Source organism: Humulus lupulus, chromosome 7 (genome assembly GCF_963169125.1).
Source record: "Humulus lupulus chromosome 7, drHumLupu1.1, whole genome shotgun sequence".
NCBI classification, from domain to species: Eukaryota; Viridiplantae; Streptophyta; class Magnoliopsida; order Rosales; family Cannabaceae; genus Humulus; species Humulus lupulus.
The window spans coordinates 57,990,146-58,002,566 of NC_084799.1; the positions used below are offsets into that span (position 1 = coordinate 57,990,146).

General features: G+C 38.9%; 1 non-coding gene across 1 annotated transcript; it reads right to left on the bottom strand.

The window, feature by feature from the left end:
* Positions 1 to 10,474: 10,474 nt before the first annotated feature.
* On the bottom strand, positions 10,475 to 10,581 carry LOC133792870 (small nucleolar RNA R71). Its single transcript, XR_009874342.1, has one exon. It is a non-coding gene; the product is annotated as a small nucleolar RNA R71 (small nucleolar RNA).
* Between the last annotated feature and the right edge of the window lie 1,840 nt (positions 10,582 to 12,421).

The window sequence follows — 12,421 nt, forward strand, 5'->3', positions numbered from 1 at the left end:
TCAGGTGGACTCCAAGGAAGAGGCTGGCTGGGCAGTGGTTCTCCATTACCCGACTCTTGGTTAGTAGGATCGAAAGTGGTGTGTCTTGTGTTCACCATTGTTGCAGATGTTCGAGATCAACTCTGGCTTTCTCAGGCTCTCAATGAAAGCACCAAAATATTTACCGAGTTTTTCTAAAACTAGAATAATAAAAGATTGGAGAGCTTAGAAGAAAGGATTTATCGAATAAAGATAAGCTTTTTACGTGGTTGGGGCGTTAATGAGCCTTAGTCCACGAGACAATTGTATTAGAGCTTAGAAATCTATAACAATGGAGTTTTCTACAAGTTTCAGCAGAGTAACTGCCTACAAGTCAGGGATCCCCCTTCCTCAATGCCCCACTACCTGTATTTATAGGTTTATGGGTGCACTGGGCTTCGGCCGGGCTGACCCGGGACCAATAAGGGTATAAATTTTGTTGGCTTTTCTAATGGAAGCCCAATACAAAGGATTAAAACATAGAAAATACGCTAATCTAAGCCCATTGGGCCAGCCCAAACCACATTTGTCATCCGAAAAATTGGGGCTTTGGTCTGGGCATCTCAGGTTACGAGGCAGATTCAGGGGACAAGACCGGTCTGGGCCCAAACTCATTTGGGTGGCTCGCGAGCTTGAAGCATGGACCTGGGCACTCGAAAGGAAATGGGGATAACAAATCTTATAAGAAGGTCGGCGTCCGGCTAAATGACGTTAACAATAGCACATTTGGGAGGCATCCCAAAGGTTACTTTTAATTTTTGCTAAGTTTTTATTTTTATTTTTGACCAATTTGAATTTTTGGGAACTATTTTTATTTTATTTTATTTTATATGCTTAGTTTTTAGGTTCAATCTTTATTCTGTACCTTTTCTTCTATTTTTTAAATCTTGCAAATCGTGAAAAAAATCATAAAAAATGAAAAGAAAAAAAAAAGTTCAGTAAGGGCCATTTCTGGGCAAGTGTTGCGACTGCGCCCACAGAGCCCCAGGGTAATTAAGACTAGCAGCGCGACCATGCCAGACATCGTTAAAAAAGGGCTTTGGGAGAGAGGAGCTTGATTGCACTAGCCTATGCTGCAGTCTATGTATTTTCTAATTTTTCTACCTATATGTAGCCTACAGGCACTTAATGAAAATCGTGTGCACAAAACACGATAAATTAAATTCAGAAAATTTGCTTGTATTTTAAATTTTGATTTAAGTTTTTACTACACGTGGGGGTACTAGCTCGCAAACCTGGACAAGTGAATGCAGACCAGTCTCTAATCACTTGGGGGGCATAAGTGATGTAGTCACCCTACGAGATAATTGCTCGTATAGCCAGACCCTGGGAACTCAATAAGAGGAGCTTATATGGTACCTTAGAGTAAACCTAGTGTCGCGAAGCTTGCGAGAGTTCCCAAGAAGCAAGATCAAGGGAACTCAATAAGAAGAGCATATATGGGGCACCTTGGAGTAGACCTAGTGTCACTAAGCTTGCGAGAACCAACAAGCCTAAAGTACTCATCAAAAGTCCTAAATCTCTTAAGCCTGATAACTCAACTCACTTCCCGAGGACCAAGCACCCATGAAGTAGCACTAAGTTCCCAAGGTCTAAAGTTATGAAGGACTCTTAAAGCCCAAGTCGCCTAAACTTGGGCACGAGGCCTAAGTTGCCTATACATGGGCACACAATCCTCGAGTCAACTAGACTTGGGCACAATCTCGGAGTCTCCAAGACTTGGGTATAAGCCCCGAGTCGCATATACTTGGGCACAAGCCCCGAGTCGCATAAAGTTGGGCACAAGCCCCGAGTCGGATAGACTTGGGCACAAGTCTCAAGTTACCTAAACTTGGGCGTAAGTTTCGAGTCGCCAAGACTTAGGCCCACATAATGGATAACAACAGGGTAAATTAAATTAATTTTTTCATAATGTGAAATAACGTAAGGAAATTGATAAAACCTTATAAATTTTTTAAGTCTAATTTGCATTCTTACTAAACATTGTATGTAAAATGTATAAATAAATGAAAAAGAAGGCAAGTAAATAGAGCAAAGAAAGCCATTCAAATGAGTATTTACAATATTACTCGGAGGCTCGAGCATTAAAATTGTTCATACTCCACAAAAATGAGGCACGCAGGCTTGTTTTAAAAAACAAAAAATGCAACTATGGAGAAAACTGCCTATTTTTACCCTGTAGGAACCTCTTGAATGAGGTCAATGATAGGGTTGTCCTCGGGGACTCAGCCAACTTCCTTGGGAGCAACAATAGTAGCACCGGTGGCAGTCGTTTCCCGAAGGTGCTCCTCGAAGAGTAACCGAGTAGCATCGACATTTCTAGTAAAAGTAAAGTCTATATCCTAGTTGTGAAGCTAGGCCGCGTAGAAGCAACCTAAGTGATTCCATCAACCTCCTTCTTGAGGTCCTCTACCTCCTTCCGGAGATACTCCGCCTCCCCCGTTTCCCATGAAGCCTCGACCTACGCCTACTGAGCATGCTCCACAGTGACTTGAGCCTTGTCAGCCACCTAAGTAGCTTTACCATTTGCCATGGCTACGTCCTCCATAGCTTGAGAAGCTTCCCCCACAACATTAGCATCTTCTTGCTGAGCATTGGAAATTTCCCCTAGCTCTCTGGGCGATCTCCTCCTTAGGATTTCTGGGCCTCCTCCCGAGCTTTCTGGGCCTCATCCTTAGCAACCTTGGCCTCATCAGCCACCTAGGTTGGTGCCTCCTCGAGTGTCCAAGAACGGGCCTTCTCCTCCTCCAACAACAACCTAAGTTGGGCAAGCTCCTTCGGTGGCACACTCGCCTTGGCCTTTGGACTAGCCAATTTATCTTTGGTTCGTTAGAGTTCAAAGGACTTCTCCATCATGATGTCCCAAAGTTTTTGGGTCACTAGGGCTGACTGAAAAAGAATAAGAGCTAAGTCAGTCAATGTAAAAATGTACAACAGAAGACAAAGGCATTAACTATGGAGAACTAACTTACCCTCATTATGGTGTAGCGACATGTGGAGACAAGAGAAGCCTTGTTGTCATCGCCCAACTGGACGAAGCTCCGAGCAGTCGACTCACACATGGTGGAGCTGATTCCGTGGAGAAGCTCAGTTACCAGTGAAGCAACAACATCACTGAGCTTCTCCGTGAAGAGGCTCTCCAATGGAGCCCGACCTATCAGAGGCTCTGAAGGCCTCTCCCCAGGCGATTTGAGCTGACGGAAAGTGTCACCCATCTAGTGCAAGGCTTTGTTACCTTCCTCCATGCAAGCATCAAAGTGCTCCACCATCGCCATTTACCGCTCAAGAAGTGCCCCTTCGTATCGCTCCGGGTACACCGACAGGCAAGGGATGTTCTTGATAACTGGGCTCTCCACCGCCTCAGGAACTCCACCAACTTTGGGGATTTCGGTAGCCTTGGAGGCTCCTTCTACATCATTAGGAAGAGATACGCCCGAGGATACTTCAAAAATGGGTTTTTCCTCCACTCGAGCCCCTTCTCCTTGAGCCGTTGAAGATTCCACCTGTTGCCTCTTAGGGGATGGAGAAGGATCCATCCCCTAGTGGGGTCTTTGGGGTCCTTCAGCGACAGACCGACTAGGTCCTGCAAAAAAAACACTAGTGGCACGGGCAATATCCACCAAACCCATATGATCTGCAAGGAGAAGCAAAAGTGTTAGTACTTATAGAATCAATGGAACACTTGTAAAAATAAAAATAAAGACAACATCGAGAGCATGTGGGCTTCTTAGGAAGCCCCACAACATGACTGGTCCTCCGAGTAAATCATCAAGTGCACAAACTCCCTTATGAGCCTCCCCATCTCCAGAGTTGTGTTTGTTTCATACTGGTGGAACCACCTTGTGTGGAGAGAAGTCACACTGACGAGGGGCACAAAGCCCCAAGGAGGAAACTGCCCCTTCAGATGGCAGAGAAATGGGGCGATCAAATCCAAGTAGTTCTGGTACTCCTCCCGAGTCCAATGACAGTCCGAGGTAAGGCCACATCGGAGAAGCGATAGAGAAGCCCAAACTTGCTCTAGACTTACCCCATCTTCTACAGACTTAGCATTATAAACTATGATGGAGGATTTACCTTGATCTTGGGAGGAAGAATCGATGCCTTCCTGAAGCTCCTCCTCAAGATTCAAGTTCAACCGAGCTTCCTGGGCTGCTTAGGCAACCCAAACGTTCTCCAAATGCTCCTCTGATAGTTGTTGATTATACTGGTTGCAAGCTAGTTTGTTAATTTAATTTATATGGGTTGCGGCCATCACCCAAGACTTGGTGGAATTCCTGAAATGAGTTAGGTCGAAGTTGTCGATGCGTTGTCTGTTAGGATTAATGCCCTAAAAGCATGTAAAGACATTTTATTGATTTAAATAAAAGTACAATGTTGTTATATTTGAATGTTATAATTATTGTTTGAATCAATTATATAATAATATTAAGGAAATTCCTTATTCATTCATGAGAATATGATCTTGTATTAGTACAAAATAATTAAGATCATATATAATGAATAAAATAGTCAGTAACATATTAAAGTAAGGAATCTATAATGAATGGTTACTAGCATGGTTTACTAAGTATACAAGATGCAATAGATCTAGATTTAGATTACTGATGTGGATAGACATCTTAGTAAAGGTGTTGTATACAATATAGATTATATATGACAGGATCGATGACAATTAATTATCTTTATAAATTTACCGTTTGACATAAAGATGTAATTCTTATCATAATAGATGATTATTTGTAGATCAGTCTAAATCTTGAGTATTCATGAACTTTTGTTTGTGTTTATTGGATCTTTTGATTCACTCGTTAAGGTTTCTTAGTATAATGAGGCTAATGACTTTTGTTTTGGAGATTCAATATCATGAATGGCTGTGAACATGATTTACAATAATGGAATCCATACTTTCCTAACAGATCGAATATTGGATCCCTTTAGGATTCATTCTATAACTGAATAATAATTGAGCTCAAATCTATAATTTGATAACATATTAATTATTCGCTAGTGAATTAAAGGTACTTAAGGAACAAGAGGTAATTAGAAGGGTAAAATGGTAATCTTGATCAGCTTTAATTAAAAAACCAATAAATGGAGGAGAAAACTACATTTATTGATTATGTCAATGGACTACATGAGAAAACTCTATAAATACTTAGTGTGCAATTCTATATTTATATTGGAGTAATCATGGAATTAATAAATAAGATTATTAGATTAAAGAGTATAATTAATAATCTGGTTTATTGGAGCTTCGTATTATAGGTCCATGGTTCCGAGATCACCTCTGTCCTACACTGTCAATGGTAAGGATGTCAAAAGAAAGATTTGTAGATAGAAGGACTTAATTGCAACGTGCCCACAAACATCCTTTTGTGTTTGAGGATTGGTCTGGAAGAGAAAGGTGTGAGCTTTCAGAGTATGGAAAGGAAGATCGTTGATTCATACAAAAAGATTAGTGGACTCTTGATAGGCTACAAGAGGTAATCTCTAATATATTTGTGTTTGATTTAATATATCTATATATGTATGATCCTGGCTGGTATTAATATTTTTTTAAAATACAAGAACAATTATGATGCACATTCTGATTTTCATATTTAATACCAACATTGTCCCCTCTTGAGAAACCCTACATCGACTAGGATCTCCTCTGTAACCAGCTAGCTTAGCTCCAGCTCCAAGTCCAGGAGCACATTCATCTCCTCCAGGCGATCTAGGAAAGCATGGACACAGAGTGTGCAGCGAAAGAGACCTAAATAAAAGGAAAATAACTAAGTATAGAGTTCTACAAGTGCTTGAGAAGAAAAGCTCATAAAGTAACAAGGAACTTACCAACCTTAGAGAATTCCAGAATAAGAGTGGGGTTGGTCTGGAGCATGAAGTCACCAGTGAAGAAGAAGTGATCCTTGAAATAACGTGCATGGCTTTCATTGAGATGAGGGGCCTTTTACGTGACATTGGAGAACTTCATGAGGGTATAGAACCCATCAAGACCGGTACCTTTCTTCTTTGAACACGCCCAGAAGATGAAGAGATATAAAATCTCTACTAGAGAATGCTCGGGGCAGTTTCTTCTCCAAAACAAGACATACAGGCCTGCGAGGATCTTGTGGCCATTAGGGATCAATTGGAATGGAGCAATATCAACATACTTCAAGAAATTCACAAAGTATTGATGTAGGGGCAGAGTAGCTCCGATTGGCTCCAAGCTCCAAGGTCGTACACGCTATGATGAGATCTCTCTGTCTACCAACAAAGAAAGAAGAGATGGTCAGCCCCAATCCTGTAGTGATTCATAATGTTGCTCATAACATCAGGGTATTTTAACTTGCTCTGAATATGCTCTGCCTCAAATTCTGAGGCCTCGTACCGCAATGTAGGATGGGAGATGGTAGAAACATTCACCTCATCCTCCGTCATAAAGTGGTCGCTGGGCATCTATCTCTCTGTCATCGGAGAAACCTCTCTCAGTACCAGTGCCCTTGCTTCCTCTGGTTGTCGTCCACCGCCTCGGGCCATCGTGGTGAATTCTCTGTCGAAGGCATGGAAACATTAATAGTTGTTAAGTCTATTTTAGTATTGTTTTAGAGTGTGTTTTTAGTCTTGTATGTTGTTTTGTGCAGTGTTATGCTTGTGTTGTTTGTGTTTTCAGGATAAAATGATACATAATGGAATTGGAGTGGATGTTGCAAGAAATATACAAAATTGAGGACAAATATGCCGATTTGGTCAATGATACTGTTCTAGGAGTTCTCGGGAAGTTCGTAGGATGGTTGAACGTAATTTGGAGTTGAAAACGGTAATTTTAGTAAAACTTCCATTTTGAGCCGCAGCACGAGGTCAAACAGAGAGGTTGATTTCCTGCAAGTAGTTGAGCTGCGATGCTGATTAGTGGTGAAAAATGCACATTTATTGATTTTAATAGTCAAAATATATTAAGTTTTAATTAATATTTTCATAGAATTAATATAATTTATTTTATAAATAAAAATATTTGATTATGATTTAATTTATTATTATTTTGTAGGAATTAAAGTTGTATTTTGATACTTTGAAATGAAGAGAAAAGAAAATAATTAAATCTGAAAAAAAGAGAAGAGAAAATGGTATTTTTGAGATCAAAGCCCAAGAAGAAAGCCCAATAGCACCTAGTCCGCCTGTCTACCCCTTCACCCCTGCACGCCACCTGGCACACTCCATGCCTGCCACCTGTCCGAGAGCCTCCAGCCCTTCCCAGCAGACCCGGCCTCATCTGGTGACACGCAAGCCCAGAACCTCACTCCCTCTCTTCCCTTCAACCGAGTCCAGTATCCCAAATAGCCCAGCACCCCAACGTAGCCCCTGCCAGCAACCCAGGCCTTCAGCTCTCCCATGACCCAACAAGCAGCATCAACTCCCCAGCAGCCCAATGCTTCATCCGAAGCCCAGCAGTCATGCCAACCTCTTCAGCAGCACTTGCAATGGCCCAACAGGCATAGAAATCGTCCAAGCCCAACACAGGCCTCTCTCCTTTTCCCTTCAGCCAGCACCCCAACATGGCCTCGTCTGATTGGCTCGGGTGGGTCAATGGACCAGCTCCCAACCAACCACCTTTGGCCCAACCTTTCATGCACCTTGGGCCATGCGTATTGCCATTTTGAGCTTTAAAGCTCATCTTTTTTGGTGTTTTTGAAAAAGAGCATTTTGACCATACACCAAAATAACTAGGTTAATATTTATAATGAGATTTGATTTTTCAAATTCATATTTTATTATTAATATTTCAAATTTATTTTGTAAATCCCAAATTGTTGTTTAATTTCTTTTTAGTCATTTTTCTCCCTCTATAAATAGGGACTCTTCTTTCACAATTTGAATGTAATTTTTAGGTAGCAAAACTCTACCAAATTTTAGTCTCATTTCTCATCTTTTCTCTCTAGAATTTCATGAGAATGTCTAGCATAATAGGCTAACCTTCTTAGGAAGGTTAGGATGGTCCTATATGCACTATGACTTTGTTTGGTATTTTTGATTCACCGTGTGCTTAAAGTTTATATATTTTAGTGCTTTATTTTCTTTCATCTCTACTTCTTCATCTTGTTATCTATAATTATGTTTACTAATAGTATAAAGATTTTGTCATGCATTTTCTATGTATTATCAAATTAGAGAAAATAATATAGATAATATCTTTATCATTTTCTCCAGCTCATTCATATATATTTACTTTTGCTAAATCTATATAGAATTAGTCATGCTCTTTCTATGTATTTTATAAATAGTAAAAGTAATATTTGTGTTAGGTTTTATTTCCAATCTCTTATTGCATTATTGCCAATGGTATAATGTCATTTTTAGATTTATCATAAGATTTATCTCATCTTTCCATGGTAAAGAATATTAATCACTTGAATACATTTTTGTAAAACATATTTGTGCTTTAATGTTAAATCTTCCAAATGAATAGTTGGGATGTGAACTTCTCATTTGTGTAACTTTTGTGAATCAAAGATCCAAATAAATAAGTATGCATATTGGTGACTCTTGATCCTTCCTACTTGTTACCTATTGTTACATCACACTTTATTCTATCTTTATTTCTAATCTTTAAATTTCAAAAACAACAAAAATATCCCTTGTTCTATTTTCTTCACATTATTTATATCTAAACTTTATTTATTGATTAACTTTATTTCGTTACCTCCTTGCGGAATCGACCGCCCGATCTATACTACGATTACCGCTAAGTGGAAGTCACGTTTGGGCGTTAAACAGACGCCTCGGAGGTGCGTTGCGGCACTGCAGAAGTCAGAGGCGAGGAGTTTTTGGCCCATCAGAGGGGCACCGCAGTGCCTGTTACTAAGTCGCGGCACTTGAGTTCGTAAAGCCCATGAAACATTATTTTCATGAGGGAAAAATGGTATTTTCACAGGGAATCGCTAAGGTTAGTATAAAAACATAATTAAGAGCGATTTAAATCACTTCTGGCTGCTGGAAAACAAGAGGAACTTGGAGATCAAGATTGGGGAATTCATCAAGATTTTTTTCTTCTTTAATATCTTTTATTTTCTGAATCAATAGATGTTATGAATCTAGTTATGAACTAATTTTATTTTTTAGGGTTTTAATGTAGTCTCTTGAAAATTTATTAATAGTTAATGCCATTTCTATGATTTCTTTTTCTTCATTGTGATCTAGTTAATTTGTACTAAATGAATGTGAATAATTTGACATCATTATTTTCATTACTTACGAATTTAATTCAAAATTTGAGAGGTGAGAGTTAAATATTATATAGTTGAATAGACATGGATTTCAATATAGGACGAGAGTACCTTTATGGTTTGTGTATCTTTTAGGATTTCTATTCTTAATGCTTGCTTTATGTTTGGAATTTATCATATTGATGTAGAAAATTTGCATATAGGTTGAGAGATTTATATATCCTAGTAAGAATATAGATTGCTTTAGTAAATCCTCTATCACAATAAGATAGTGAATAGTGAAAATTGTATTGATGAAGTAATAGAGTCGAAAGATGATGAAATTAAATAACCTAGCTTTATATCCATTGAATTAATTCACTTTTATTTGTTTCTGTTAGTTGTTAATTGTTAGTTTTGTCAATTCTTGTTTTTGTTCTTGATATTTTTTAATCTAAGTTTTAGTATCCAAATACTATTGGGAAATTAATTATTGGTAATTAATAAACAATCTCTGTGGGACGATACTCAACTTTATTATTACTTTTTTACAATTGTGTATACTTGCACATTGAAATTATCGCAACAAGATTTTGGCTTCGTTGGCGGGGATTATTTTATTGTTATCAAAATAAATAATTTATATTCTAAATTAGTTGTTTTCTTTTTATAATTCTAACTTGGTTTGTGTCTGAATTCTCTTATCTCAGGTAGTTTTGGTTTATGCGATGAGGTAAAACATTTGTGATATTACCGATGAATCTTGAGATTGCGAGAACTTATAGACAGAACTAGAGGAATAAGAAGTAGGATGAAGGGATGGCTGCAAACCAAGGAAATGCAATAAATAATGCTGCCAACAATGTCGAAGGGGCAGCAACTGTTGAGGCCCAAGATCAAGGGGCACGAAGTTTGAGGGATTATGTACTCCTCATTGTTACAGGAGTACATTCATGCATCTGACACCCCATAGTTGTCGTTAACAATTTTGAGATCAAGTCAGCAATACTACAAATGGCTAGTCCACTGTTCAATTTGGTGGATTGCCTACAGAGGACCCAAACATGCACATCACTAACTTGCTGGAGTTGTGTGCAACTTTTAAGATCAATGGGGTAAGTGACGATGCCATTAAATTGAGACTATTTTTGTTTTCACTAAGGGATAGAGCCAAGAGCTGATTGGTTTATTTACAAGAAAAATCCATAACAATATGGGAAGAGCTAGCTCAAAAGTTCATTTCCAAGTTTTTCCCTCCAACAATGGCAGCCAAGTTAAGGGGAGAAATTAATAATTTCTATCAGATGGAGAGGGAATCATAGTATGATGCATGGGGGAGATTCAAAGAGTTGTTAAGGAATTTCCCTTATCATGGGATTGAAAAATGAATGTTAGTCCATAATTTTTACAACGGGTTGGGCAGTACTACTCGCACCATTATAGATGCAGCAACATGAGGGACGTTAATGAGCAAGAGTGCCAACGAAACTGATGATGTTTTAGAAAAAAAATGGCAATGAATAACTATCAATGTCCTACTGAGTGAGAGAACACAAAGAAAGTAGTTGGGGAACTTGAATTAGATGCCATCTCTATGTTCATCGCCCAAGTCCTTGACAAAGAAATTACAACAAAATAATTTTGCAGCTCAAGCCATGCAATTGTTGAGTGTATGTGAAATGTTTGGGAGTGCCCATACCCCTAATCAGTTCCCTGTAATCGATTTAAATAACATGCCTATGGAACAAGTTCAAGCCATAGGAAATTTTCCGAGACTACCTAACAACCCTTACTCGATGTCCTTCAACCAATTGTGGCAGAATTACCCTAACTTCTCTTGGAAAAATAATCAAGGTTTTCAGCAGCCATTCCAGCAACATCAGCAACCATTTCAAAATCCTCCTCTAGCATATTATCAACCACCCCCTTAAGTGAAGCAGGTTGACGCTCAGTCTGATGTCTTGAACCAATTTATGACTGAGACAATGTTGTCTATTCAGAATTTGGAGACTCAAATTTGTCAATTGGCTAGCTTTATGACAAACCCTACTCAAGGGAACTTACCGAGCACTGCTGGAGTGAATCCTAAAGAGCAGTGCAATGCAATCTATTTGAGAAGCAGAAAGGTGATAGATGAACCCACACAAAAAGCAAATTATGAAGAAAAGGTGTCCGATAAGGAGAAGGAAGTGAGTGGGTCAAAGGTTCTTGAGAACCGTGAGAAACAGCCAGAAATAAGTATTGATCATCATATCAAGATTCCCTATCCGCAGATGCTTCAAAAGAATAAGCTTGACAAGCAATTTTCCAAGTTTTTAGATGTTTTTGAAAGCTTCACATCAACATTCCTTTCATCGACACACTTGAAAAAATGTCGAGTTATGTGAAGTTTACGAAGACAATTCTATCGATGAAAAGGAAACTGGAGGACTGTTAGAAGTGGCACTTACTGAGAAGTGCAGCGCAATACTCCAAAAGAAACTACCTCCCAAGCTTAAAGAGCTGGGTAGTTTTACCATTCCTTGTACTATAGGGAGTGTGGTTTTCGAGAAAGCATGCTATGATTTAGGAGCAAATGTGAATTTAATGCCTTTATCTATCTATTGAAAATGAAAATTGGGGGAAGTGAGGCCAACTACTGTGATACTTCAAATGGCGGATCGCTCAGTCAAATATCCTAGCGAAATGATTGAGAATATTCTAGTAAAGGTGGACAAATTTATCATCCATGCAGATTTCATTATCTGGACATGGAGGAAGATGCAAACATCCCAATTATTCTTGAAAGGTCATTTTTAACTATCGGTAGGGTGCTAATCGATGTTCAAAAGGGTGAGTGTGCAAAAAGAGGAGGTAACATTTAACGTTTTTGCAACAACAGAAATTCCCACATGTTTTAGAGTTGATGTGGTGAAAAGAGGAAGTACTGAGTTGGAAGTCACTAATAAAAGGTCCACAAGGTAGTGTGGTATTCAAACAGTTTTTCATCATTTGAAAAGGCTCTTTGTGGGAAAGCTTGATAGTTACATGAGCTGAGGAAAGCTCCAAAAATTTACAATATCAAGAGACGAGTGTCCACTCATGACACTTTGGTTCTCAAGGACTTGAGGGGTGGCTTGGACCCAAGTTGAATCTAATAAGGAGATCAACGCCTGGCTAAATGACGTTAACGACAGCGCCATTGGGAGGCATCCCGATCTTTTATTTGCATTTTTTTA